The following is a 23,781-nucleotide window of genomic DNA, read 5'->3' as shown; positions in this document are numbered from 1 at the left end:
TTGATTTAAGTCTTATATTATTGACAAGTTATTAACCGTCTTAAAATTTCAAATATGTCAATAAGTTGTCACATTATACTGAGTATCCCATAACTAATCCGTCATAGAGTAACAGTTGAAATTAAAAATCAACAAAAAATGTTCCGGCAAATGTTAGTTGTCGAAAGTAAAACTTGATTTTTGAGATTTTAATGTAATTTGACCCAGAAGGAGTCATCGGGCCTGAAGCGTTCTCTGGGAATGAGGTTCAAACTAATACCGAATTCTGATTTCTCATATTAAATATCGCTAGTATACTAATTTCAAATTTGGTATCTTTCCGTTTTAAAATTATTGAAGTATAAAATGAAAATAATTAACTAAACTTAAAGTTATAATTAAAAGCAGATATTATTATTATTATTTCCAGGATAGAAAATAGTAAAGTGTGGGTAAATATTAAAACTCGAAATCATTTTTGCAACTCTGGGAGCTGATATTTGATTTATTGCTAATATGTAGCAAAATAAAACCTCACTCAAAAGTTAAACTGGTGATATTAACATTTTTCAACCCAATTTGTTTTTTTGTAGGTTTTAGGTTTGTAGAATGTCAATGGTCAATGAAAACACTGAAATCTTGCGTATTTGTTGTGTCCTCCATTGTGCTATTTATTTAATTTTTCAACCATCAATCTTATGTTATAAATTTTAATCATGTTTAATTTTTTGTTTATTCCACTGATGTTTCTCATGACATACGATATGTGAATTTTGATTTTTTATCGTTACTCCTAAATCGTCTTCGAAATCTACGTTGCGCCGGAATCGTGTCGTTTCGAAGAGATTTGCCTTTCTCCGCTGCCTTTCTGCTCGCAGAGTAGGGAGTTAACCCACCGCCATGGTTTTAATGTTCATTATAAATTCTTATTCGAAGTGTTAAATATTGAAACGTTATTTCTATGCTAATAAGTTGGCCGTGTACATTACTCACCCAAATGTCGTCATTTAGCTCACGATTTTTGTATTTGTCATTCTTTTTCTGGTCTTTCAGATTCGCGTCGCGATCGTATTTGGTTTGCAGTTTGGTCACGTATTTAAAACAAAATGTCATCTTGTTTCACTCGTTTTGTAATTATCACACAATCAGGGTTGCCAGTGAGTCATTTTTCTCACAACTGGTCACTTTGCAATGTCAAAACACTATTTCAAAGAAAATGTTTCTATATGGACCGTTTTAGAGCCAATTATCGATCAAATTAGTATCTATTTTATCGCGTTTTTCCACTTATTTAGTTGTCTTAAAATGACACAATGCAGAAGGTGGCCAGGTAGCAGCTGTGTTCTGCGCGAAGACAGTCAGCAAAAAGACAGATGCGGACTAAAAATAAGAGAAGCTTCCACGAAGTTGGCGATCCAAACCGAAACTAACTCTAATAGTAATAATAGTACTAATAATTGAAGCTTTTTTTGATATGTCGTCAAAAATCTGATGGTTTGGAGGGATTTTAACTCAAAACTGAGAAAATTTCATAAAAATTCAGACAAACTTTACCCATTTCTTTTATATTTAAAATTGTACTTATTAAGTACTGATCGATTCAAGAAGAGTATCAAGTTTTGCTGGCATATTTACATGAAAAAAAACTTTTCCACCGTTGCTGTCCCCTAGTGCTTTATTTCACACTTTAGTTGCTTAAATGTTAATGCCGCAGAACCCGTATATGTTTCAAGGAACGTGGAAATTATTTTCGTGGGTGTTTTGAATATGATCTCTATGTTGAGTCGATACGGCCCTGACTTGCCGGTGTATTGTTAAATTGCTTTACCGCGAACGACATCTTTATACCTCGACGAGGAGGCAACTCCCCTGCTCCGACAATAAATCTTTATTATTATAATATCACACAGGACCTTAATTTGCAATAAAATCGGCGCAATTTGCTGTATAAATTACACCCGTTTGCTGTAATTGTCGAAATAATTCGGCTGCCGCTAAAATTGTTATTGCGCTAGCTTTGTCAATTCGAAAAAATGTCGAAGGATCTGAGGTATTAACGTGCCGCCGTTCTTGTTAATGTTTACCGTCTGTTGTAGAATTCGTTATTATCTGGTTTTCCGAGAATGACTTGTGTACACTACTTGCTCTGGTTTTCTCTGTATATTTTATTTATTTGTTTATTTTCTCATTTACGGCCGTCGGACCCGGTCGGGTTAGTCTTTATTTAAATTCTTTCCAGTTTATTTTCCAAACCTTTGATATAAACGGCGACTGCTGCTTGTATTAAATGGCTACGGTTAATATGAATATGTTTATTGTCCATGAAGGTTCGGTTTTCCCTTTAATTTACACGAGCAGTTAATTTATTAATGATTATAAATTCTATTTTTAAATTGGAAATTGCGCCCAGCTTTCTCTATCCGACGTTCCTTGCAAGAATACTTTTCAGCTGCTTCTGTTTTTCGTTACCGCCATTGCACGTTACTAACTACTAATAACTACATTTATATCCAATACGACGCGTCAAGTCATTCAGAAAATACCTGCAGCCAATATAAACAACTTGCATGCGGAGTAGATAAAACGCTGTTAATTATAGAGAAAGTTATATTTTTCGATAAGTCACCACTTGCAGCTTACACTTCAAGTTTCTGAAAACTGATGTTAGATGAATTGATGGGAACAGTTTTGCAAAACGCACGAAGGGTCCACCTTCATTGCAGTCTTCTAAATTACTTTTTCCATTCCTTACTGTAACATACCTAATTATGCACAGATAATTTAGTCAAGAGTTCGGAGGGTATGTATGATTAAAATAGCAGTTATAATCTGAAAAATCGCAGTTTAAATATGATTAATAATAATTTTGAAAAATAACCTGTAGGTAGGGATAGCGAATAAGTAAAATATCTCACCTCCAATCTAACTCTTTGTTGTCTGTGTATTAAGTCTTGCGCGGCATCTCTTTGAAAGTGTTACTAATTCCCTTTCAATTTATTTTGCAGAAAGCAAGTATTTGGTGAATGTAGTCGATAACTTTATATTTGTACATACCTGAGGAGAAAGTTCCGAGAAGCATCCTGGGTGATTCAGTGTCCTGACTTTTTTGAAATACTACCGGAAGTAATTATTTGAATGCTGAAAAAGTCAATAACGTCGTTGTGTTACAATCTAATCTTGCGTCGTGCATTTCCTGGGTTAACCATCAAAATGTTTCCGAATTGGTAGAATGAAATTTTACTTGACCAAACCAAGAGAAGTAAAGTTTATTAAATTCAATTTTCAGTCTTGCGTCACTGTCGTTCTCTATCCTGGAATTGAAAGTTGGAATTTTGGTTACCTACTACAAACCAACCAAAACTATCAAAATCATTATTTGTCAAAATGTTTAATCATATTAAACAAGATTCATAATTATTTTGTTTTCTATAATGAAACTTTAATTCGTATTAACAAAAAAGAATAACGTTATTTATTACAATTTTTTTCAATGAATAGATACTTTTCAACATTTAAAAACGAATAGCAGTTGCCAAAAGAACCATTTGCCAATCTAAATAAAAGAGCAATTTTAATAAAACGAAAATTTCAAAAAACCCATTTTGTAGAAATATTTCAATAAAATCGTATTATTTTGATTTTAAGAATCTGTAGCCAAAATATTTTCAATACAGAGGAGTTATCCAAGTTATGCGACACAGAATATTGTGGTCAAAATGCAAGGTTTTTAAAAAGTTTTACTTTTGGGATATGTAAAGTCTTGTTATGGTTTCTTTGAAAAATTGCCGTCATACGATACAGGTTGTGTCAAAAGTGTTAAAAATGTCAACTTTTTTTGTGCAATGTATATATGCGTTTTTGGATTCTACGACCAAAATAAGTGTACACATCATGAATTTTGACAATTTTAATTTCTCAAATACTTATGAAGTATTTCTGGTATGTAAGTGTAAAGTGTAATCATAGACCGTACTTTATATCTCAATTATGAAAGGCTTTCCATCTTATACAGGGTAACCCAAAAATGTATCTTAATCTAGTAACAACTTTAAGAGGCTCCAACCAGAGAATGTACTTTTTAATTATTTATCGAATGCTTTAAAGCGTTTTATTGCATCTGGTTGCCTATGCTATTTAGAAACGACAGATAAGTCATTCAGGTGGTCAATTTCGTCTGGTTTTGCTGTCTGTTACTTTATGACTACATTGATCTTTCTCTAACAGTTTCTCACGACTTGACAATTCAAATATTAAGAGTTACTGCTTGGAATGTTTAAACCCAACGGGTACAATAACTAGATAGGTAACATGCATAATAACAATAAATATAACATGAAACGGATGGAACACCTGCAGAATTTGATGACATTTTTTTTGGGTAAATCTTAATTATATTATATAATGTTATAACACAATCAGATAATGCTGACAGCTGAAGAAATTATCTCACATTTATAAATAGTATAGGCTACTAGATGCAAAAAACTTTAAATTTAATTAGCATACCGACATTAACACCATTCGATCGGCAATTAAAAAGTACATTCCCTTGAAAGTTAAAACTTAATTTGTTATTAGATTAGGATACATTTTTTTCGTCCACCACCACATAAGATGGGAATTTTTTTACAATTGGGATATTGTTACATTCTACTGTAACTTTCGCTGACGTTATTCAACTACTATGTATTTAGAAAATTAGATTAAATTTGAAAAAACTCAACTCAAACCTTATTGAAACACAAACTTATTTTGAATATAATTTTAAAACATTCGACTTCTATAATTTGGACCTTATATACCGTATAGTGCGAATAACCCTGCATATAAAAAGCATTTTGGCAAGAGCGGTCGCCCTTGGCTGAAAAAATTAGTTGGTTCGGTAAATACATCTTTATTTTAGAGTGGCATGCCGCTCGGCCATCTCTCACACAGTGGCAACCCCGCGGTAAGGCAGAAAACACGAGCTCGGAGTTGTTAAGGAAATACCGTTCACAATGTATTACTCCGACTGCACATTCTTATCGCTCACATTCTAAAGAAAAGATATGTATGAAAACAGACCTTGCAATGAGTACTGGGAAAAATCACAAACGGCAATCAAAATGCCTCGGGGGCATATATATACTCATAAACGAGACGGCAAAAACTTCCAATACTCGCTGTTATAATGCGCCACGCCCCCGTCATATTTACTGTGCGATTTACAGGGTGTTATGAAAAAGCGCGCGCATGTATTTAAAATGGGCGGGAATCGTACCGTATGTGCTTTGATCGAATCGTTTATCGCTTGTTGGTGCCAGTTTCCAAAAAATAAAACGCTGGACCATTTACAATCTTGGGATTTAATTTTTTTGTTAAGTGTATGACCAAATTACAGTTATCGATATGATTATATTAGCAGCACTTGCTAAGCAGCATATACACCATAAGTAAAATTATTTCAAAAAAATAAAAAAACTGGATTTTTAATTACTTTCTACTTCATCTCGTTTGTGCTTTTTCCTTGTTTTTTTTTTCTTAACTATTATCGGATAGTAATGTCTAAAATTTTATTTACTTTTTGTACTTAATTTGTATATTCGATTTAATTGAATCGTAATTCATGTAACATTCAATTATCTGTATCTACAAAATATATATTATATTATTGTGAACAATAATTTACTTATTATCAATTTTAATTTTATTAACTTTTATTTTATGTTTTTCCATATTATTGAAACATTTATATCACGATGCGTTCAACTGATTTTATACGCGATTTCCTTTTTTTAGACCAATTGAAAAAATAAAAATCGATGTCCTATACCGATTTTTCCTTTCATAGATACTTTGGGTAGGATAACTTATAATGTTCTTTTGCAAAAGGTATTAAAATTAGTTATTTAAAATTAAAATATTGGTGTCCGAAAAAAAAAAGATAAAGCCGTGTGTTACGCACACAATACCAGTAATTGTTATCCCCTTTACTCTTTTTATTTTCCCAATCACCCCAGTATTTTATGCATCAAGCAGTAAATTTCAGCTTTAATGGCTCGGAGCAATGAAAACTAGACGTTTTGCTCGAGTGACCTAGTTTGTAACTTAATTTCCCGAAAGAATAATTCCCATGAAATCGCTGCACGTTTTTTCCTCAACATATGAATGCGCATTCGTGAGTATCCAAGTTACAATGTATTTCGATTTCCTTATCTTTTTGTAATTTTTTTTATTTTTAATTTATCTATAAAATGTGTGCTATGGCCATCTTTACCGTGTTATCCGGAAGTGATGGCCATAGAATGACGAGACAAAAAACTAATGAAATAATTAATAATTCATGGGTTTTTTGACTTGCTGTCTTTTCTACCACATTTTTGGCAAAAATGATCGAATGTTGTGTGTTGTTGTTCTTCAAAATCTTCACTTCCGCTTTCCTCGCATTCCAGACTTATGCTTTTTTCTTCTTCGATGTTTTCTTATTTTCAATTTTCGGAACGGATTTGTTTTCACACTTTTGTTGTTTTTCTCTCTTTTGCGTACTGTCAAATATTCCGGTGATGTCAAAATAGCTGCTATTTGCTTGGTACTCTTTCTAGTAACAATTATTTTTTCTGGGACTAGTGACAGATCAGACAATATTTTGGAGGGAGTATCATCTTTTTTGTTAGGTTGTGCTGGTAAACTATGACTTTGCTGTTACTCTCCCTTCTTCTGAGCTGAGGACTGTAATGTAAGACACATGCTTTTTTGGCGAGTACTTCACCCGGTCTGCTATTTAGCTGCAGGCCAGATTCATCCATGTTCGAAGACTTTAAGTTGCAATAAAACAACGATGGATTATTCGAATAACATGAATTTTATTTATCTGAAAAATAATCTTGTGGCATTACATTTTAAATATGATTTCTGGCATATGACCGCCACGGCTGGCGCGGATGTAGTCCAATCTGGAAGTCCAATTTTCGATGACTTTTTCCAACATTTGTGGACGTATATCGGCAATAACACGGCGAATGTTGTCTTCCAAATGGTCAAGCGTTTGTGGCTTATCCGGATAGACCAATGACTTTACATAGCCCCACAGAAAGTAGTCTAGCGATGTTAAATCACAAGATCTTGGAGGCCAATTCACAGGTCCAAAACGTGAAATTAGGCGGTCACCAAACGTGTCTTTCAATAAATCGATTGTGGCACGAGCTGTGTGACGTGTTGCGCCGTCTTGTTGAAACTACATCTCCTGGGCATCATGATTATTCAATTCAGGAATGAAAGAGTTAGTAATCATAGCTCTATACCGATCACCATTGACTGTAACGTTCTGGCCATCATCGTTTTTGAAGAAGTACGGACCAATGATTCCACCAGCCCATAAAGTGCACCAAACAGTCAGTTTTTCTGGATGTAACGGTGTTTCGACATACACTTGAGGATTCGCTTCGCTCCAATGCGGCAGTTTTGTTTGTCGACGTAGCCATTCAACCAGAAGTGCGCTTCGTCGCTAAACAAAATTCGCTTATGAAAATCGGGAACTACGGCGATCTCGTTTTGGACCCATTCGACGGATCTACGCCTTACTTGATGAATTCATGATGAATTGCCAAACCAAACTGAGAATAAATTACTTGACAGCTATTAAGTCGGTCGCCATCTTGAACTTAAAGTTCTATACATCGAAAAAAAACACCCATTATATAATATACTAACCATGGATGATTATTAACAAAGGATGATCTCAAACGTATTGCCATTTTGCCCAATAATTTGTTTGTTTTTGAGTCGACATCCAGAAATCGGTGTTCGTAAGTCGAAAGGAATTTCACTAACTAGATTATTTTAATTTTCTTGAAGAGATAATCTCTCTTCCAAATATCCAGCTAGGACCCATGTTTCCTTTTTCGGAGTTTCCGTATTTAACCTAACGCCCCAAAGTTTTCTATGGTATGTTAAATCCATTGGAAGCTCGTCGAACAGACACAGTACCTGGCACCACATTTCTGATTGCATTGGTCAAATTTTCTTTTATCCAGTTACTACGTGCCTGTAGGGATTTTCTTGTATATTTATTTGGCATCTGCAAATAAGAATATCTAAATTAGGTAACACGGCATCAAAAAATAGAGATTACCGAATAATCGGGAAAGATGGCCATGTTTAATTCTAGATATAGCCCACTCTCCCGATTATCCGGTATCCGTATCCTATTTACCATTCCAGTAAGTTATGTCAAAGTCACAACAGCGCAATAACCAAATTCAACCAACACAATAATAAAAATGCACATCTGATTTCAAAAGTGAAATTAGAAAAATCTAATTTCTAATCTAAAAAAGTCTCGGAAAGGCACAGATAAATATTTCGCTGGCAATGGCCATCTCTAGCGTATGGCCAACTCTCCCGGAATTACACAAAATGGAACACATTCACGGTATTATAATAAAGTTTACCAAACAAAATTGCTGGTCGCCTCAATAAAAGGACGTATACGTAACCTGCATTTTTTTTTGGAAAATAAAATATTTTAAGTTTTTAATTCAACCCTTTTAACTGTAGGAGGTAAAATAGAGGCTAATAGAAGGGAGATTCAACTTTTTCGGATTTCAGTTTATGTTCCATTGAAATTGGTAAAAAAATCTCTACTGGTTTCTGTTATTTTCGTTGTGGGTTTTAATAAATAAATAAATAAATAAAAGTACTTCTTTATTTGTAGGTTGTTTTGTTTGTTTTGTTGAATTTCCATGGTTTGGACATTATTTGTGTAAAGTTTCTTATCATGTCACAGTTGTTCGGTAGTCTTTTTGTGGCACTAACATTTTTTTGCCAATTGAATCTGCTTTAAAAAATAAAAAGTGGAGGTTTAAACCAAGAAACCTTCACTTGCGTGGCCTAATTCAGAGAAAACTCCGCTTCGGTCCTTACAGTAAAAACTATCAAATAGAAGTACAATTTTACTGCATAGCCTACATAAAAAGTATCCGTATTATGTTCGAAAAGGCAATGAACGGCACAGAAACACAGTGTCCTTATTCACGGAAAAGGATCGATAAACCAAAGGGCGCCTTTCCAGGTTTTTTCTTTAAAAAAATGTTCCGACGTAACATTTTTTTCCTATATTTTACGCAACGTCCTGGGATCCGGCATCAGAGTAAAGTGCACTCTATAAAATCCTTTGTGCATGCGAAGTACATTCAAAAGGAACAAAAGAAATATTAATTAAAACTGCGTATTGGCAAAGTTCATACAAGGTTACATTTATAATTCAGGATACGCGTATTGGGAGAAGGTTAATAAAAGGAAAAATTCGCTGCGTTGCGGCCGTATTTCCAACGCTGAAAGCTGCATTTGAGTTAATAGAAATAGCAATAAATAATACATTTTAGTTTCTCAAGTAAGTGAATGTCGACAATTGGATAAAAGAAGATCAAAGTTTAAGGTTGACCCGCATGAGCAGGCGTTGAGAATACTGTGGATTCTTACAGTACGAGTAACATTTTATTCAAATCATAAGTACGTTTTCCGGTTCTATAGGAATATTTGCTCGAATCGTATGTCGAATTTTCGTTCAATATACATACTTTTCCTTTTCAATATATTTGCAGAATTGTTTGCCCACTTCATTTTCAAAGAAAGCTAACAGTGCGCATTGTGGGAAATAAATAAAAATACAAGGGGAAAAGTCGGTATATTTATGGATGGATGAGAATAAGGAGTCAGTTAACAACCTCTTTATTAACATGCTGCAAATCAATGAATTTATAACAAATACCGGACAAGACTTAATATTTATATGGCTTACATATTGGTTACTTTCTCTTGTGAAAATACACGTTTAGGCATACCATATAGTATTTACGTCAGATTATTAATTAACTTAAGAGAAATTAGCAATTGCACAAGTCTACAAAATTAGACATTTTGACAGAGGTTTTTATTTTGAAAACTGATTTTATTTTGGTAGGCTGATTTCAAAAATTCTATGCATTTATTTGTATCATTTGTGCAAATGTTAAAGGAAAAAAAACATTTCAAAAATAATTTATTTTGTTATTCAGTAAAAAAGTGGAATCTTAGTAAAAAAAAAGTGAAAAAAACTTTACTCAGACTTTTTTGAGTAAAATCTTCGTATTTTTGCCTGAAAGCTGCGTTGTCCGGACATTCGGCAGTGTGTTTTTAAGGGCATATTCCATTTCCTTAATGTCCGGATGAAATCTCTCTCCCTGTTCTTCGCCAACTGCTGAAAACAGGAAATGCACTTTACTTTCAAACTCATATTACAACCTAGACGATGAAAGTGTTGTAGCATATTTTGAACAATATTTTCGTAGTTTTCGTCATTAGAATTCACAACAAACTTATCAATTACTTCTTTAAATGAAACCCAGGCGTTTTTCTCGACATTGATCATTGTGTTCTGAAAATCCTTGTCCTTGCATAATGTCCTCTTTCCAAATTTAAATATAGTAACATGACGACAAATACAACCAAACTGCGTATAAGCAGGTTACAACGCTGTATTGACGCTTCTGCGCCAACTCTGTTGGTTCGCAGAGAAAGCTTATATTGTATGTTGCCAAATCACATTTAAAATCATAAAAATCAATTCATTTAAAAATCATGTCTAACGTGGAACAAGCATATGCACGTCATAGATATGCATACCAATAAAATAACATTTTTAAGGTATAGAGCGCTATAAAAAAATGACGTGATAGAGCAAAAATATACCGTTTTTTGGAAAAAGGGCCCTCAAAAATATTTAAATAAGCTTTCAAACATCAAATCACTGTAGACTTGTGTTATTATTAATCACTAAAGAGTCAAGAGTTAATTTTTCTACTACTGTCTCTAAAATACCTAATTACACACTGATCTAGCGTGCGGGAAGCGTCAGTTTACTATGTCAGTTTCGTTTCCCACGGATCGGAGCCACTTCGGACATTTCGCAGATAATTCCCACACCTTGAATTTTGACGTTTATCAATTCGTGTTGTTCGCGAAAATGTACCAAAAAACGAACGGTCGTAGAAAGAGTATAGTACGCAACACGTTCGGTAAACTTTTTAAGTCACTCGTTTATTAAACACTCGCTCCGCTCGTGTCAAATACACTCAGTGAGTCAAATGCATTTTACGGCACTTTTTGCATAATATACTATTTGTGACTTATTAAATGGACAGTTTAACGTTGTTTTGAGTAGTGATAATAACTCGAAAACAAGAAAATCTACTACAATAAACTTAAGTTTTTAATTTCTTTTTTTTATTTTATTTTTTTGTTTTTGCTGTGAAATTGAACAAGTAACTTCCTCGTAAAATTTACCGGAACTTAAAATTTATTTTGTGCCAACTAACCAAAATTATTTACACACTATAAATAACTTTTGTTAGGTCAGCTTCACTTTTCTAACTGACCCCGCAGCGTTTCGTTTTTATAGAACGATAGGGGTCGAACATTCGAGCCGTCTAGTTCGAAGGTCGTAGTCGCAGACAGGGCCTGGACAAGCCGGACTCGGCTCATTCGACTCGCTCACAGTATTTTAATTGTTTACCAATTGTTATTTAAAAACTCGAATATCAAAATGTCTGCCAGTTTAAAAGACTTGAAAAACTCGAAAGTAAAATTAATTAAAACTGGATTTTGTTAAATGCATACACAATGGTTATGGAATTTTGTGAAATTTTTCTGCATTTTTTTATTAAATTTGGTCAAACAAAAGTAAAAAAAAGTTGGCTATAATTTTTGGACATTTAGAAATCAGAAAATTTTGCTGCAACACTTTGCGAGTTTGGAAGTTGCTCCGAGATATCGTAGGTGTCAATAACGTGCGTAAATATGTCAAAGGATATTTTCCGTTGACGTCAGACTAGTTTCGCCGTTTTTCCGTTTTTTCCCATCGCTTTAAGAGGGAAATTTTCAAAACATTTCCTAATGAGTATAGGAAATGTACTCATCCCCCGTACGCACGACGTCAAAGGATGTCGGAAAAGTGTCTTTCACGACGGAACAAGCGTTTCCGTGCGGCCTACTTTTATCAAGAAGAAGGGGGGAAACTTTCTTTAGAATTTTCGGTTCGATTTTATGCTTGCGTTGCTGAAGTACACAGTATCACGTTAAGTTGAAACAGGGGAACATGGTTGGAATACTCGACGTCCTTTTCAAAGTAACGCATTTATTCTTAAAATTCATTAAACATTGCGTTGCCTTTTTTATTTTGTTCACTGTAAAAACTCCGAACTGCGAAAACAACTGCGCATTTAGGTTGGTCTTTTGATGTAATTGTATCTACGTTATGTTCAGTTAGATATAGCTCAAGAAACTTCGTGCACAGTGCTTACTGAAACTTGCGTGAAGGGAATTTAAAAAAAAAATACGAAGCCTTCCCAACTAAGCAAAAGTTTACATTGTGGATGGCAATTTGGTCGAAACATACGATCCTTCCAAATTTGATTATTTGCAGAATGAACTCGGCGACATCGCTTCATACAAAAAGTAGCGTCATTCTTAAGTGGGACTCCATCTCTAAATTGTTATTTTTTTTTGTACAAGTGTCGATTAAAATTTGCGATCTCGTGATAAATAGTTAGAAGTACAAGCCGTCAAGTTTAGCTCAATACCTAATCCGATCGATACCAAACCCGTGACTAAAGTACCGGAAACATCTGAAGTGACTCACGACTATTGTTAGCGAAGCTGACATTTTAAAGTGACACATTGCGCGCTCCCGATCGGTGCATATTTGGCTATCTTAGAGTAGGCAGAAGAAAGAGAATATTAATATTGTACACAAAAAAAGAGTTGCAGTTTCGGACATTATGTAATATGCAAAACCATTAAATTTTTTTAGCTATAGTTTTTTAAAAATACAGATGCATAAATGAAAAATATTTTTTTTTAACTGTAAGTGTTTTTGTTCGGGCTTAATGGCCGTCATTGAGTGGAATTTCTTCCTGATGTTTCGCTAGCACGAGCGGCTAGCTTCTTCTGAGGTGCTTCCATCTCCGATGTTGGATGCAGACATTTTAACGCATGAGTGGTTGTGGCTACCGGCGCTGTGCTTGTGTTCCTTAAGATGGGGTTCCAAATTTGTTTGAGCTGCAGTGTCTCTTCTTTTCTATTGAAATTATTTGTAGGTTTATGGATTTCTATTGCTTCTCGTACGAGGCGGTATGATAGCCCGAAGTGGCGGCTGACAGTGGATCTCTCTTGTCCTTGGCTGATCTTAGCGTTTGTTGTATTTTCCTTGTTGGTTTAAATATTGTGTTAATATTATGCTTTTTCAATATTTTTCCGATCCTGTCTGTCACGCGAGGAATAAAAGGTAGATAAGCACTCGCAACCGTTAGTTGTTCACCCAGGTCTTGTCGTGAGGCAGTTCTGGGCCTCATAGCCTTATCGATATCAGATATCCTGTATCCATTTGATTGGAAGGCTTCTTTGACGTGATCTAGTTCTGCTTCTAGGTATTGTGGATCACAGATCCTCCGGGCACGTTCTGTTAAGGTTGTACTGATTCCTCTTTTTTGGCTTGGGTGATGGTTGGATAAGGCATATAGGTACCTGTCTGTGTGAGTCGGCTTGCGGTACACTGTGTGCGAAGGGGATCACAACATTCTTTTTGGGGAAGCCAGGCTTCTTGTGCCCACTTCGGGCTAACATGCCCGCCTCGTACGAGAAGCAATAGAAATCCATAAACATACATATAATTTCAATAGAAAAGAAGAGACACTGCAGCTCAAACAAATTTGGAACTCCATCTTAAGGAACACAACGACAGCGCCGGTAATCACAACCTCCCATGCGTTAAAATGCCCCGCCCCCTCCCCTCCACGACTCCCCAGGCATAAATACAACTTACGGCACGTCAGTCTGCATCCAACATCGGAGATGGAAGCACCTCAGAAGAAGCTAGCCGCTCGTGCTAGCGAAACGTCAGGAAGAAATTCCACTCAACGACGGCCATTAAGTCCGAACACAAACACTTACAGTTCAAACGCTGGCCGCGAAAAACTATCATTTTTTTTATGTTTTTTAAATTTTAGTCAATTTATCAGTTTATTTGTCAAATGACACATAATTTTTACAGATATGTGATTTTTAGAATCAGTATGTAACGTTAGTTAAATAGAACACTCTTAATGACGTTCAAGTTCAAATAGATTTAGGTTAATATTGCAAGTTTAAAAAGTTAAATTTTAAAACTTATGAACTATCTTTTAGTATACTGGCTCTTAAAGTATACAATAAAAAAAGTGTAAACAAATATCTTTTTCAGCGGTCAGCAAGCATTATCGGACTAGAAAACGTACTTATTAATATACACTGCGTCTCATGTAAAATACTCATCTTTTGTATGTCTCGGTTTCTATTATTTCGTCTAATATATCATCGATCGTAAATCACACTGTATAAGTTGAAGTTAAAGTTGTCTCAAACTCCTATTTAATCTTTTCGAACCCCTTCTTCCTCGAAGAATGTGGTTACATAAACCGTTTAAAAAATAACTTGAAGGGAAGGGAGACGCCTACGCAACGAATAATTATTGTCCATTACGACAGCTTTTTAACGGCCTCCTCACTCGGTCAATAAGTATCATCGTATTAACGTTTTATGTACGCCCGTAAAGAAGTATCGGCGAAGCTTTTCGTCTACGTGGCGAGTTTTTATTGTCGCTCGCAAAATTTATCGACCGTATATCGTTCCAGTACTGTTTTGTCAAAGATAATTATGTGTTAAGTTACAAAAATACGCGGCTATAAAGTACACGCATGTACTGCTCAATAGCGTTCATTCTCTCAGCTTCGGATATAAGTTTTTCGACTTTTTACCATATTTACTTTGCAAAATCACCGCCAATTTCCAGTTGTTTGCGAAAAAGTTCCTTGGGTTTCAATTTGTAAATTTTGAATGAATTTTACTTACCAGTGCTATAGGTCAATTATAGATTATGCCCAATATTTGAAAGTTCAAGGAAGTTTGTACTTGATTTTCCAACTATATATACTAACAGTAATTTTGAAAAAGCTGGTCTGTTAAAAGACCGCTAATTAATGCTCATTTCTTCTACTTTTGGGAACTTTATTTAATTATGCTTACCGGGCTTGATACCATGAGGGTCACCTTTGTAATGAATTTGAAAGCGGTGGATTGATATAGTCCCGAATGGTCGCGCACGCTAATTTACAAGCTACCAGTAATAAAATTGTAATCCAACCAGAAGTTCCTGCCGTATATCTGCTAAAATAAAATAATAGTTTATAATAGGAACCCAGCTGCTTTTTTGTAAGACAAAAATGTTTTAAAAGTTCGCGATATTATTATAAATATTGCAACGTGTCTTCTACCAAATTACGAGAAATTTGGCAGTTCACATTACCAGCTGTTATTTTCATCAAATTATAGAACTGTTGAAAGTGTAAATATTTAAATATATGAAGTAGTAAAAATACTATATTATAAAGAAAACCACTAAGTTTGAAACCTAAATATCGGTCCGAGCGGAAAAATTTAAGTGGAAAATGTGTTAAAAAATGGAATGGTTCATCAGAAAATTTAAATAATAAGTACATATTATTCTGCAAGTTAAGGAAACCGGGTGATTTGTCCAACAACACTTTGGCCACGGTAGGCCTAGGTGTGCCTTCTCTTAAACAGAATGCTCATTATTTCATCTCAAGTCTAGTGATTGAACATGAATGTTTCGTCTTCTCAGAGATATTATTACCACTATGCCAATTTGTGTAGGTATTGCAAATTAAACAGCAAAACGAAAATGATAATAAAACCAGCCAATAAACATTGTGTTAAAAAGAAACTGCACGTAACATGAGCTTTCCATACATGTACCAGATTGGCAAAAATTGGTTTTAGGGAATAAAAAAATTAATATAATTAAACTTAAACCAATTTCTAACATACAGTTTATGAACCTGTAGTGATGAAATGTAAGCAGTTCGTTTTGATCATATAAAAATGTCTTTCCGAGCATCTTTCTAATATCAATATAACCTAAGCAATTTAAAAATTGGAATCTTTTATGAAACTAAATTCTAACGAATGAAATCTTGAAGTATATAGACAGATTCATCATTTTATTAAACTTCTGCAAGGTGATAATTTTTTTTGTACGAAGGGGTTCGAACAAGAAACTCACGTGGTAAAGTGACGCTTTCCGCATGCTAGATTCGTGTATAATTAGGTATTTTACACAAGTGAGTTGACATTTGACTGTTAGCATTTGACTCACCAGCAGGGCGAGTTTTTAATAAATGATTGAGTTAAAAAGTTTACCGAAAGTGTTTCTACGACCGTTAGTTTTTGATACATTTTCGCAAAACCACAGGAATACATTCACTAACATGACCTTCAAAATTGACAAATGTTAAAATTGAAAGCGTGGTAAAGTGACGCTTCCCGCACGCTAGATCAGTGTGTAATTGGGTATTTGATAGACGGGAATAGAAAAATTTAAGTATTTTGTCACTAATTTTAGAAGACGGTGTTTTTCTCGAATCTTCTCAGAGTGACACCGCTTTTCTATTTTTTTTTGCCACATTACGCATTGGCAACGCGGTAACCACAATTGAAAATTCTCCGTTGGCATTCTATTACTTGTTGCCGCACTTATTATGGAGCATTTAACTAATTTATAGGTTACATAAAAAGGAATCATTAAAATGTCACCAGGACTGTCAACACACAGGGATTATATCACCGGATACTTAAAATGTTTTAGTAGCCACAACAGGTAATAACTTGATAATTAAAAGTAAATTCACCACCTGCGGTTTAATATGGATAATTAACTTATGCGGCACACGCAATTGTTCATAGGGGACCGCTGTAATCTTTAGAGTATTTGAATTTTTTTCATAGAATGTGACCGGAGACGTATCTTTTTCGAAATAACTCTTAAACTGGTATTTCTTAAAATGGGCGGCTCTGAGCAAATCAAAATTTCTGTTTGAGCATACTTCGTAAACACATTAAGGATGAAAATAAATTATGCACATCTCGTACCCTAATTGATCCTCCATGTGTATTTCGTTCCCAGTTCTTTCGAAGCCTTCAGCGTTTATTTTTTTGAGGAAGAGTCGAGCTTTACTCTTTCATTAAAACTCATTTCTTACGTGATAAGTAACAATAAAATTAAAGTAGAGCACATTTTCCAGTATGACATTTTTGCTCAAAGTATGTTCTGATTTGTGTTTTATCCATGAACCACACTGACTGCCTCTATTAATGTGATATATATTATATATTTTCTTATCAAGCTGTTATTCCATATGATTGAATGTAGTGCTTTTATCAGATATACTCAATTTAGGTTCTTTATGATGGCCTTAACGCCCCTTCAGGTTCACAGAATGTATTAGTATTATTCGAAACTGTAGAAAAAATCTAAATAATGATTTCATTCGGCCTATAAACCAGCTGGAACCAATTATAATTTCAACTATTACTGTAATAGCTTAATAAATACAGGATGCTTGGCATTGGGGAGGATTAGTACACCAGGGGCTGACGCCATGAAACTTTAGAATCTAAAGGACATAACACCCCACAAAATAACGGACTTTAAGCGAGGGCTGAACTTGATGGGAGGAGTATAAAATTGGAATTGTGCTGACAATAGATCTATTAGTCGCAGCGGAAGACCGACAAGTCGGCTACACACAATAACCAAAACCTAAAACATGCAATATTAAGCGAAAAGCCAACCACAGATATATTTAGTTAGTAGTTAGTTAGTTAGTCAAGTTTCTGTCAGTTCATTTTTTAATTTGTTTCGTCTAAAAATAAAAGTGCCAAACCCGCTACCTCCGTAATGATGGTTTTGTAGCAAAACCCTTGGAATAGCGGTTGTGGTCATTCACTTTACCATCCGAAAAGGTAACATTAAGACAGTTTTGGTATTGCGATGCACTAATAAAACAAATTGATTTCAGTCGCTATTTTGAACCGAACATTTCGATATTTTAAACATTTCAACAATTCTTATCCTTATGCATCCTTGCCTTCCCACCGTAGTTTTCAATAAGAAATTTATGAAAGATATCTTCAGAATGTCTTCCGGAGTTCATATGACATTGAACAATCAATCATTAGATTTTTAAAGTCTGACAATTCGTGCCAAATTCTTGGTATATTTCGGTTTGCGCATTTGCATGAAGGCCGGTAGACAGTTATTATACCTAGCTAGGTTTTCAGGCCTTGAACCAAAAACATATGATTTTCTTGTTATCTGGAAACATAAATTTTAAACTAATCTTGGTTTGAATCATTCCACGTGGATGGATAAAGTTTTCATTTGATATACGGCAGCAGTTGAGATAACAAATACAAATACAAACTAACATCTCTTCAGGTGTCCTACCATAAGCTGTTCTAGGGCAGTCTGCTATGATGTGTTTTACAGTTCGGGTTGCACCATATTCGCGGAAGGATATCAGTATCTTTCATCAGCATCAGGGTGTCGGTGGCTTTTGGGTTATACATGCTTGTTGGTCCGTTTTTGGTGCGAATAGGTTGCATATCTTCATCAGCTTTATCAGCAACCGTGATCGCAATTATAAGACCTGACTGACTAACAACTCCTGCAATGATCCTCATTATGTTATTGAGTTGTGCATCAATTGTATTGACATGAAAACTGTTAAGGCACTTTCACACTACAGAAAGACACCTCTATAAATCCCTTACTATTGATAAATCTGGAAATGATTTTGATGTGCTGCCCTTTAGTCCTGCCATATATTACTAATAGTATGAACTCCGGTATATTGGAAAACAGTTTTCCCTCAGAATGCAAAAAAGCAAAAGTCAAGCCACTATCGAAGAAGAGTAATGCAGAAGAACACAATAATCTCTGACCTGTCAGTATCGTTCCTGCAATGTAGAAACAAATGCGCGAACATGTATACAGGTACCAGATTCTACTAGAACTTCAGTCGAAGTTTAGATTGGGATTCACTTGCACAACGGCGTTAGCAACTGTAACAGACGATATATTTCAAGCAACTGATGCTGGGAAGAACACCGCACTGATTTTACTGGACTATTCGAAAGCGTTCGACGCCAACTTTTTCTTACAATTCTGAATAGGATTTTCCACGGAGTCAGCCGCTTTTATGAAGAGTTACTTGGAATTTAGATTTGAGTTTGTCGAAGCTGCGCAAGGTCAGTCTCAGCGGAAACAAATTATGAATGGAATTCCCCAATGGGAAGTTTTAGCGTCGCTGATTTTCTCCTTATATACTTGCAATATGACAACATGTTTATGCCATTGTCAGAGTCATCAATACGCGGATGACAGCCAAATTTCGCATTCTGTTTATTTCAACAAGTGGAAAGAGGCAAAAAATATAGTTGAAGGCGATCTACACCGACTGGTGTCATTCTCAGAAAAAATCCACTGATCTTTTTTTCGGTAGGGGCAAGCACACTCTCAGTGATACATTGAATCTATCAATCGCAGGAGATTCCCTGTCAGTTTCTCACTGTGCTGGAGACCTGGGACTCTTGCTGGATACTGACCTAAGATATCGACAACACGTGAACTACAATCTAAAGAAAGCATATATGTCTCTCAAACTTTTGTATTCACGTCTTCATTTGTTAACAGTACAACCACAACTCCAGTTAACTGTCTTGTTTTAAACTGATATTCACAATTTAAATCTAAGATTTGAAGGTCTGATAATCCCACCACAACACTCTACCACATTGTTGAGAAGAATCTTCTCCTACAACATGTACAGACTGTACAATGGACTTCCCCTAACAATAAAAAAACATACCAACATACAAAAATTTAAAAGGCATCTAAAGAAACTACTGCTCAGTACCTGGCGATTAGTATTTAAAAAAAAATGGGCTTGATATTGCGGATTGCACTATGGTTGACGCCCGAAAATTACAAAATTTAATAATTAAACTTTTTAATTCACTTGTAAAAAAAATCTCTACTCTGTGATATTGTTTTTTTAGTTTGTAAGTTAGGTAAGATTTAGGGGATGGGATTTGAACAATTCAATTGCTTCCCAGCTCCTTTTTGTATTATGCTATAAATGCTGTTTTTGTATGTGTTTCTTACATTATTTTCTTCTCAAATTGTTGGCTTGAGTTGTTAATCATTTGTACTAATAAATTTAAAAGAAATCCAAATAGTTGGCCTTTCATAAAATACCCCGTTTTTTATCGGACTCTAAATCCGCATGCGAGCTTGTCCAAAGGGAACATCTTTTCCAACCCGGTTGCCTCCGATATTGCGTAAAGTTTAAATGAATCGCGCTTCGTGGCATTGTGTAACCCGAACCAATTTTTTCCACACTCCGACACGCTCAATTTCTCACATCGGAGGAGCCCTGCGAAAAAGCAAAAAATAGAATGTTACGAGGTCATTTAATTTAGCGTCTCGGTCAATTTGTTGCTTCCAACCGAGGAACAAGAAGCGCAATTTGACGTGATGAATTTTCATAAAGTTTCCGTAATTTCCGATGCTTTGTTTACGCGAGACGTATTGTGAATTATAAGGGACAGAGTCGTTTTTTGTTTCAATTTGCAAGTTATGCTGTGAAAACAAAGTTCTTTTTTGTTTATAATTTTATTAACCGATACAACTTTAGCCATCTAAAGAAATATTCAAACTTTAATGCAAAAATAAGTATTATTTAACTTTGAATTACAGGCATGAAGGGATGCCTTTTTAATTGGAAGAATCTGGAACGTTCTATCATCGAAGCATTATGTCGTATCCTCGGAAACTGAGATGGCCTGGATACTATAGAAGAGTAGATATAATTATTTTGAATAAGCGCTGCGTTCGCTAGATTCTTCTGTAATAGAAATTTTCCTATTACATAAAATTGCTTTAAAAGGCAAACAACATTTTGGAATAGAAATATCACGTAAAAAAAATTATTTTACATTTCACTGACCTGAAACACCTGAAAAACTTATTTTCAATAATAAACCTAGAATTTTTATATTATTAGTCACTTAAATTCCTTTATTTTCATCAATTCAATTTAATTCATCAATTTAGAACGATTTGTTGAGACAATCATAGCAACGTTGATACTCTTTTTAGCTCATTTTTTCATTCATTGAAAGGAAAAAATAAGAGAAATGACTTATTTTGTAATTGTTCTCTGTAAAACTTTATACTAGCGAAGCATAATTTTTTTTCTATGTAAATAGGTAAATAGGCAAATTAATGGTTTATTCAAACGATTAATAAAAGACAGGAGGTTGTATTGGTTTGTCTAACTTATTCACCTTCTTAAAACAAAATATCGACAATAATAAATAATCAGTAATGTTTTTAGTGTGACAAGACACACTAAAGTAAAAAATTCTTTAACTATTCTAAATACTGCCCTATTTTCCTGTACACATTTCTCATACACCCTAATTGTATGATGTCTTGCATGTAGTAACGTTTCCGGATTTTCTCTTATGATTGATTGCCTCTGAAATCCTTTGCCGAAGTTCAAGCAGTTCTGTGGACGTGATTTTTTGTGTCCCTAAAAGAAAAAATTATTAAAATTAAGTCGGGGCTGTTGGCTGGCCAATCCATAGTTCCGCCGTTCCCTATCAATCCCATGGGATATTCCATGTTAAGAAAATTTTTAACTTGCACAACATGTGAGGAGGGACACCGTCTTGCTACCATATAATCAGCGCTGATATATTTAGCTGTAAATCTTCTATATATTGTTCTATTTGGTGCTTTGAATGGTACCACTGGGTTTTTATTTCGTATATTTGTCTAGAATTATTTAAAGATCAATAACGCGTATTTTGTCTATTACAACCCTTCCTTGTAGTGAACGAACTTTCATCAGTTCATAAAATGTTTTTCAAAGAATTATTCTCATTATGTCTATTTAAAAAATCCAAACAAAACTGCATCTCCTTTGACATTGTTCTGCACTTAGTTTTTGAGTTTTACGAAATTTAAATAATCTTTCAAAAATGAGTGTATTGATCCCCGAGAAATACCTGTCTCTTCATATACTCTAGTAATAGAGGAAACTGGATGTGCTTAAAACATCATGATTACGGTATACATTTTTTGGATTTAATACGTTACCGTTTTCCGCAAGTATCTTTGCCAGCCTTGGAAATATCTATTTTGCAGGAGCTCGGCGCTCTGAGCAAAGTCTAATAAACTGACGACGAGCTGCAGTTGTACTTTTATTATTCAGAAAGTATACTTGAGGCATATCACTCTTTTCACGGACGCTAAATTCGGGAAAAGCCATTTTGACAATAATGACTTGGACAATAATTCAACGTTGTTTACTAATATATCAAAGATAAACATATTTTTATTTGTCAAAAAAGAATGGACTAAAATATAAAGTGTGTAACATCATTGTAATCGGACCAAGATATTCTATTAAACACATGTATAATATACAGGGTGTTCCATTTAAAAAAATATGAACTAGGCTTATATGTTAGAAAATTGATAGTGTTTTGTTTTATACGTCACTTGGAAAAAAAACTTGGCTACTACATTTGCACGGTAATTTTTTTTCTTAGATCAAAGCAAATTGCTTTGTAGTAACACAATTTGTGCTTTCCTATTCACCAAGAGAATTTTTCTTGATTTATCTCAAAAAATCTCTTAACTCTCTGTTTTATTGCAAAACAGAAATTGTTTTATTATAAAATGAAAGTGTATCAATCTAAGACACCTTTTCCTCGAGAAGGAAAATATTTGCTCATTCAAAAGAAAACCTTTTGATTCTTCTTCCAAGACAAAATAATTTTCTTGACCAAAAATGAAATAATGAAAATTTCCAAAGTTTTCTTTCAAGACCATATACTATTTTAGAGCAAATGGAAGTGTTTTTCGAGATAAAACAAACCTATATCTGCATTATTTTGTTTCAAGACAAAACTATTTTTGAAATGAAAAATTATACTTCCTTAAATCAAAATAAACGGAAATTTATATTATTTTCTTCTAAGATATTTTTTTTCTTAAACATATGTACAGGGTGTCCCAAAAGTCAACGATAATACTGAAAAGGCTGAGGGAAAAAGTCATAAGCATCAAGAAAAACAAAATGGTCTACCACTTTAATTGAATTCATTAAAATTGTAAACTTGTATCAGATTTTCGAGTGACACATCTAAAAAAAAATAACTCTTTACATTCTTAGGTATTTCAGTTTAAAAGCGCCCATATTTCATTGATCAAAGATCAACGTTAAAGTAAAAGTTCAAGAGAATAATTCAAATAATCATACTCGTACTTTACTTTAAAATAGATTTCTTATTAAAGGTTTTGAAACTTTTACTTTAACGTTGGTCTTTGATCATTAAAATATCCGCGGTTGTAAAACTGAAAAGAAGTGAAAAATGAAAAGAAATATTTTTTTTTAGATGTGGCATTCGAAAATCTGATCCATGTTTACGATTTTAATAAATTTTATTAAAGTGGCAATATCGCGAAAACCATCGATTTTTTACTAAGGCCATTTTATGTTTTTCTTGATGCTTATGACTTTTTCCAGCAGCCCTTTCAGTATTATCGTTGACTTTGGAGACGCCCTGTATGTATAAAGGTATTGCAAATTGAAATTGTTTTCTAGAAGTGATTGTATTGTTTACATAGGAGTATAGGTGTTTTGATGTGAAGAACAAAAATGGAAAGAAATTCAATCGTACGAAAATACAAAAATATTTATTTTTCTTTTTTCGGATTCAACAGTAACAGCAACATACTTAAAAGTACCACAAACGAGAACATCTTTAAGAAACATAGTCTTATATTCTAAAAGTCTGAAAAAAAAAATTAAAACAAAT

The 23,781-nt window shown here is 34.2% G+C and overlaps 1 protein-coding gene across 6 annotated transcripts in view; it reads left to right on the top strand.

The window, feature by feature from the left end:
- Positions 1–23,781, top strand: part of LOC132695835 (ephrin-B2) — a 343,644-nt gene that overhangs the window by 300,107 nt on the left and 19,756 nt on the right. The window lies entirely within an intron of this gene.

The sequence above is a fragment of the Cylas formicarius genome, unplaced genomic scaffold (genome assembly GCF_029955315.1).
Source record: "Cylas formicarius isolate icCylForm1 unplaced genomic scaffold, icCylForm1.1 PGA_scaffold_10__41_contigs__length_53128322, whole genome shotgun sequence".
NCBI lineage: Eukaryota > Metazoa > Arthropoda > Insecta > Coleoptera > Brentidae > Cylas > Cylas formicarius.
Note: the sequence above shows the minus strand (reverse complement) of the source record. Positions and strands in the feature narration are given on the sequence as shown.